The sequence below is a fragment of the Otolemur garnettii genome, unplaced genomic scaffold (assembly GCF_000181295.1).
Source record: "Otolemur garnettii isolate 467f Iridium unplaced genomic scaffold, OtoGar3 scaffold00215, whole genome shotgun sequence".
In the NCBI taxonomy this organism is placed as follows: Eukaryota; Metazoa; Chordata; class Mammalia; order Primates; family Galagidae; genus Otolemur; species Otolemur garnettii.
Window position 1 is genome coordinate 724,154 of NW_003852610.1, and position 6,721 is coordinate 730,874.

The following is a 6,721-nucleotide window of genomic DNA, read 5'->3' on the forward strand; positions in this document are numbered from 1 at the left end:
TCCCCACCAAAGCCAGTCCATAAACTTTAAAAGAAGCATCTGCTTTTTCAAATGCACAAACATAAATGCAAGGGTACAAGAAACATGAAAAACCAAGAAAACATGACATTGTAAAAATAACACAATAAACTAGAGGAACCAACCCCCCACCCCAAATAAAGATCCTTGAATGACCTGAGAAAAAAACATTCCAAAAGTATTGGTTTAAAGAAGCTCAGCAAGGTAAAAAGAAAAACACAGATGACTCAGTAATCAGGAGAACAATACATGAGCAAAACTAGAAGCTCAACAAAGAGAAGTCATAAAAAGGAACCAAACAGAATTTCTAGAGCTGCAGAATGGAAAATGTAATAGAGAGCTTCAACAGCAGACTCAATTAAGCAAAAGATGGAAGCTGCTCACTTGAAAATAGGTCATTTGAGATAATCCAGGCAGAAGATAAAAAGGAAAAAAAAAGTGAAAAAGCATGTAGTATTTATAGGATATTGTCAAGTGAACCAATATGTGCATCATGGACATATCATGAGGAGAGAGAGAAAGAGGCAGGAAACTTATTTATGTAAAAAATGGCTGAAAACTTCCAAAATCTTGGGAGAGAAATGGACGGTCAGATTCATGAAGCTCAAAGGACCTAAAATAGGATCAACCCAAAAGAAAGGACAATAAGATCCATTATAACTGAATGATTAAAAATCAAGAACAAAGAGAATTTTGAAAGCAGGAAGAGAACAGTGACTTATCACATATAATGCAGCCTGGATAAGACTATCAGTGAAGTTTTCAGCAGAAATCCTGCAGTCCAGGAGAGAATGGGATGATATATTCAAAATACTGAAAGAAAAAAACCTTCCATTTAAAAACTCTGTTCCTGGTAAAATCATCCTTTAAAAGTGAAGAGAGAACAGTTTTTCCATGTAACAAAAAACTGAGGGAGTTCATTCATCATGCCAAGACCTGACTTATAAAAAACTATAAAGGAGAGTCTTCAAATTAAAACAAAAACATGCTAAATAGCAATGTGAAAGCATAAATCTCATGCTTGGTAAAAGTGAATGATAGACAAATACAGAATAATGTAATGCTGAAATGGCAGCATAATGCTAATGTAAATGTTATTAATAAAAGATAAAAATTTATTAAGAGATACACATTATGAAAAAGCAAACTCTGGGTATAATGTATGGAGGGGATTATAACTATTATTTTCACATGTGAAATTATTATCAACTTAAAATAGAGAAGATGTTTACAAACCCTTCCCATAATAAATAGATATATGCACAAACACACAAAGAATCAAAGCAAATCATTACAAACCATCACCAAATAAAATACAAAGGCAGCATTAGAAGAAGAAAGGGAAAAATAACTGCAAAACAGGCAGAAAACAATGAATATAATGGCAGTAATAAGTCCACTGACTGTGTTAAATGCAAACGACTTAAACCACTCAACCAAAATGCACAGAATAGGCTTGGCGCCCATGGCTCAAGCGGCTAAGGCGCCAGCCACATATACCTGAGGTGGCAGGTTCAAATCCAGCCCGGGACTGCCAAACAACAATGATGGCTGCAACCATCATTGCTGGGCACTGTGGCGGGCACCTATAGTCCCAGCTACTTGGGAGGCAGAGGCAGGAGACTGGCTTGAGCCAAGGAGTTGGGGGTTGCTGTGAGCTGTGATGCCATGGCACTCTACCTAGGGCGACAGCTTGAGGCTCTGTCTCAAAAAAAAGAAAAAATGCACAGAATAGTTGAGCATATTAAAAAAACAACTAGTCACATGCTGTCCATAAGAGACTCACTTTAAATTTCAAGACACATATAGGTCAATAGTGAAGGGAAAGAAAAAAGATACTCGGTGAAAATGATAACCAAAAGAAAATAGATTTTAAGTCTAAAATTGTTTCTTGAGAAAATAAGGCCATTATATAATTATGAAAAAGTTAACTCAACAGGAGTATACCTATAACAACTTTAAACAACAGAGTACCTAAAGCAAATACTGACAGATATGAAGGGAGAAATTTATAGCAGTACCATGCTAGCAAGAAACTATAATCCTACTTATGATAATAGATAGAACACCCAGACCCCTCCCAAAAAAAATCAGTAAAGAACAGCTGACTTGAACAATACTATAGACCAAAAAGATCTAACAGACAATGTATAGAATTTTCTAGACAACAGTAAGAAGAATTCTTTTCTATATATGATATTTTCTAGGATAGATAATATGTTAGGTCACAAAAAAAACAATGTATTTAAAAAGATAGAAATCATTCTAAGTATCATTTCTAATTACAACAGAATGAAACTAGAAATTAATATCAGCAAGACAAAGGGAAAACTCACAAGTACATGGTAATTGAACACTTCTTTAGGATACTGATGTTTTCAAAGAGGAAGTCAAGGAGAATTCAAAAATTATCTCAAGACAAAACAAAAACACAGGACATTAAAATATATGGGATGCAGCAAAAGCAGTATTGAGAGAAAATTTACAGTGATAAATGCCTACATGAAAAAAGAAAGATATCAAAAAACAACATTACTTTGCAGCTCAAAATACTAGGGATAAAAGAACAAAATAATCCTAAGATGAGCACAAGGAAAGAAATAATAATGATTAAGGCAGAAAGAAATTAAATAGAGAATAGAAAAAGATCAACAAAAGTAAAAGTTTACGAACAAAATTGACAAACACTTAGCTAGAGTAAGAAAAAGAGATGACTCAAAACAAACAAACAAACAAACAAACCCAAATTCACAAATGAGAGAGGAGTTATTACAATGGACACTTCAGAAATAAAAATATCATAAAGGACTATTATGAAAAATTATTGTGCCAACAACTTGAATGACCTAGAAAAAATAGACAAATTCCTAGAAACATATAACCTATCAAACTGAATTATGAAGAAACAGAAAGCCAGAACAGACCAATAACAAGCAAATAAGGAGATTAAATCAGTAATCAGAAACATTTCAGCAAAGAAAGGCCTAGGGATATTCTACCAAACATTCAAAGAATTAATACTAATCTTTTTTTAGCTCTGCCAGAAAGTAGAAGAAAAGATAAAACTTTTGAACTAAATTTATGAATATAGTATCACCCAGAATCTAAACCAGACAATGACAATACAAAAAAAACACAAAAGGAAAAAGACAGGCCAATATCCCTGATGAATGTGGAATCAAAGTTCTTCAATAAAATACTAGCAGACCAAATTCAACAACACATTAAGACAATCACACCATGACCAACAAATGGTGATACAACACATCAGTAAAGAAAATAAAAGGCTTCACATGATCATCTTAATATATGTGGAAAAAAGAAGTTATTTAACAAAGTTTAATATCCATTTATCTTTGAAACCCTTTTTAAGTGATATCTCAGGGTGGTTTTGACATCACAAAGTCTCAAAGCTGCAGATGCTGGCATGGATGTGGAGAGAAGGGAATATACACTGGTATAGTCCCCTTTGGGACTGCATCATCCCAAAAAGGTTATAAGGAAGGAGGTATTGAGAATCCTCAAAGAATTCAAATTAGACCTCCCATTTGACCTTAAAATACCATTACTAGGCATATACACAGAAGAAAAAAAAGTCATTTTATCATAAGAACATTTTCACTAGACTATTTATCACAGTTCAATTTACAATTGCCATAATGTGGAAACAACCTAAATGCCCATAAACCCATGAATGGATTAACAAGCTATGGTATGTGTATACCACAGAATACTATTCAGCCATTAATAAGATGGAGACATTACATCTTTAGTATTAACCTGGATGGAGGTGGAACACATTCTTCTTAGTAAAGCAACACCAGAATGGAAAAGCAGGAATCCAGTGTACTCAATTCTAATCTGAAGGCAGGAGATGAATAAATATAGGGTGGGGTGGGGTAGGGGAATGAGGAATTGGGGAGAGGGAAGGCAGGATGAGGATGGGAGTCACAATGTATAGCACACCTCTTGGGGGCAGGACACAATTATAAGAGAGACTATCTAACAAATGTAGTCAGTGTAACCTAACTCTTTGTACTCTCAATGAATCTCAAACAATTAAAAAAAAAAACCCCCTTGAAAAAAAGATATAGTGGAAACTCACCTTATCATAATAAAAGTCATATATGAAAAACCTATAGCTAATATCATAGTGGAAATGGAAAACCTTCCCTCTAAGATCTGGTAGGCAAATATTCTCATTATTGTCACTTCTATTCAACGTAATACTGAAGTTTCTGCCAGAGCAATTAGATAAGAAAAATAAACAAAAGTGTTCAAATGGCAGAGGAAGAAGGAAAACTATGTCTGTTTGTAAATAGCATCATTACATTTGTAGAAAACTCTAATGACTAAACAGCAACAAAGACTGTTAATACTAGTAAGTGAATTCAGTAAAGCTGCAGAATGCAAAATCAACTTATGAAAATCCCATTTCTACACAAAGCAACAAGCTATCTGAAAAGAAAATGAAGAAAAAAATCTCATTCACTAACAAAAATATTTAGTAATAAACTTAACCAAAGAGGTGAAAGAATTACATATTGAAAACTATAGAAACAATAACAAAATAAATTAAACAAAATACAGATACGTGGAAAGACATCCAATATTCATGGTTTGGAAAAGCTTTTATCATTAAATTATCCATACTACACAAATTGATCTACAGAGTCCATATAGGTCCCATTAAAACTCTAATAAATATTCTTTGCAGAAATAGAAAACATAATTCTAAAATTCATGTGGAACCATAAAATACTCTAAATGGCCAAAGAATTCTTAGCAAGAAGAACAAATCTGAGGCCATCATATTTTATGACTTCAAAATATATTACAAAGCTATAATAATTAATACAGATTGGTACTGGCATAAAAACAGATAGACCAATGGGACAGAATACAAATCCTCAAATAAATGAGGGCATCTATGGTCAATTGATCCTCAACAAAAGTACCAACCCCCCCCAACCCAAAACAAACACACACACACACACACACACACACACACACAATAGGGGAGGCTCCTTAATGAATGGAGTTGGGGAAACTAGATATCTATTTACTCAGAAGAATGAAATTAAATGCTTATCTCATACTATACAAAAAACCAATCAAAATTGAATAAAGACATGGCTGAAATGATTCTAATATATTTATATCAGAATAAAACATAGGGTTGGGTGCAGTGACTCACAGCTACAATCTTAGCACTCTGGAAGGCCACGGTAGGTGGATTGTCTGAGCTTAGGAATTTGAGACCAGCCTGAGCAAGAATGAGACCCCGTCTCTTTCAAAAACAGAAAAACTAGCCAGGCATTATGGTGGGCACCTATTGACCTACCTACTTGGGAGACTGAGGAAGGAGGATTGTTTGAGCCAAAAAGTTTGAGGTTGGTGGTGAGCTATGATGCCACAGCACTCTACCCAGCATGACAGAGTAAGATTCTGTCTTGAATAAAACAAAACAAAACCCCCAAACCAAAACCAAAACAAAACAAAACATAGAGGAAAAGCTCCATGACATTGGTCTGGCAGTAGTTTTGGGGATATGATGCCAAAAGCACAGACAACAAAAGTGAGAATAAACAATAGGATTGAATCAAACTGAACAGCAACAACAGAAAGAAGCACAGCAAAGGAAATCACCAGTGAAAGGGCAACTGTCAGAGAAAATATGTGAAAGCCTGTATCTGGTAAGTGGTTAATGGTTAAAATATGTAAGGAACTCACACAACTCAACAGGAAAAAAGAAAAACCTGATTAAAAACAAGCACCAACTGTACTCACTACTAAACTCAGACTAATCAACCAACACTCATGTGCACATTTGGTAGCAAAACTCAATGGTAAGCAAGCAGATGGGAGGGGGCAGGAGAGGAGGGTAAGTTCACACCTAACAGGCACAATGCACACTATTTAGATGAAGGGCACACTAATAACTTTGACTAAAAGGGTACAAGAGCAATCCATGTTACCAAAACATGTGTACCTGTAATATTCAAAAATTAAAAAAAAAAAATAGGCAAAGGACCAGACTACACATTTTTCAAAGATAATACCAACAGTCAATAGGTCCATGACAAAGTGGTCAATATCAATAAATGACAAGAAAATAAAATCAAAACCACAATAAGATAATAACCTCTTAGAACAACTATTACCAAAAAGACAAAAGGATGTGGAGAAAATTTGTACCAGAATGTTTATTGCAGCCCAATTCATAATTGCTAAGTCATGGAAGAAGCCCAAGTGCCCATTGACCCACAAATAGATCAATAAAGTGTGGTATATGTACACCCTGGAATATTATGCAGCCTTAAAGAAAGATGGAGACTTTACTTCCTTCAAGTTTACATGGATGGAGCTGGAACATATTCTTCTAGCAAAGTATCTCAAGAATGGAAGAAAAAGTATCCAATGTACTCCAATGAAACTAATTTATAACTTTCATATGAAAGTTATAACCCAATTATAGCCCAAGAATATGGGGAAAGGGGAAAGGGAGGGGAGGGGAGGGGGGATGATGGGTGGAGGGAGGGTAATTGGTGGGAGCACACCTATGGTGCATCTTACAAGGGTACATGAAAAACTTACTAAATGTAGACTATAAATGTCTTAACACAGTAACTAAGAAAATGCCATGAAGGCTATGTTAACCAGTTTGATGAAAATATTTCAAATTGTATATAAAACCAGCACA

General features: G+C 34.7%; 1 pseudogene; it reads right to left on the reverse strand.

The window, feature by feature from the left end:
- The window catches only part of LOC111722120, an 86,026-nt pseudogene that overhangs the window by 68,271 nt on the left and 11,034 nt on the right, over positions 1 to 6,721 (reverse strand).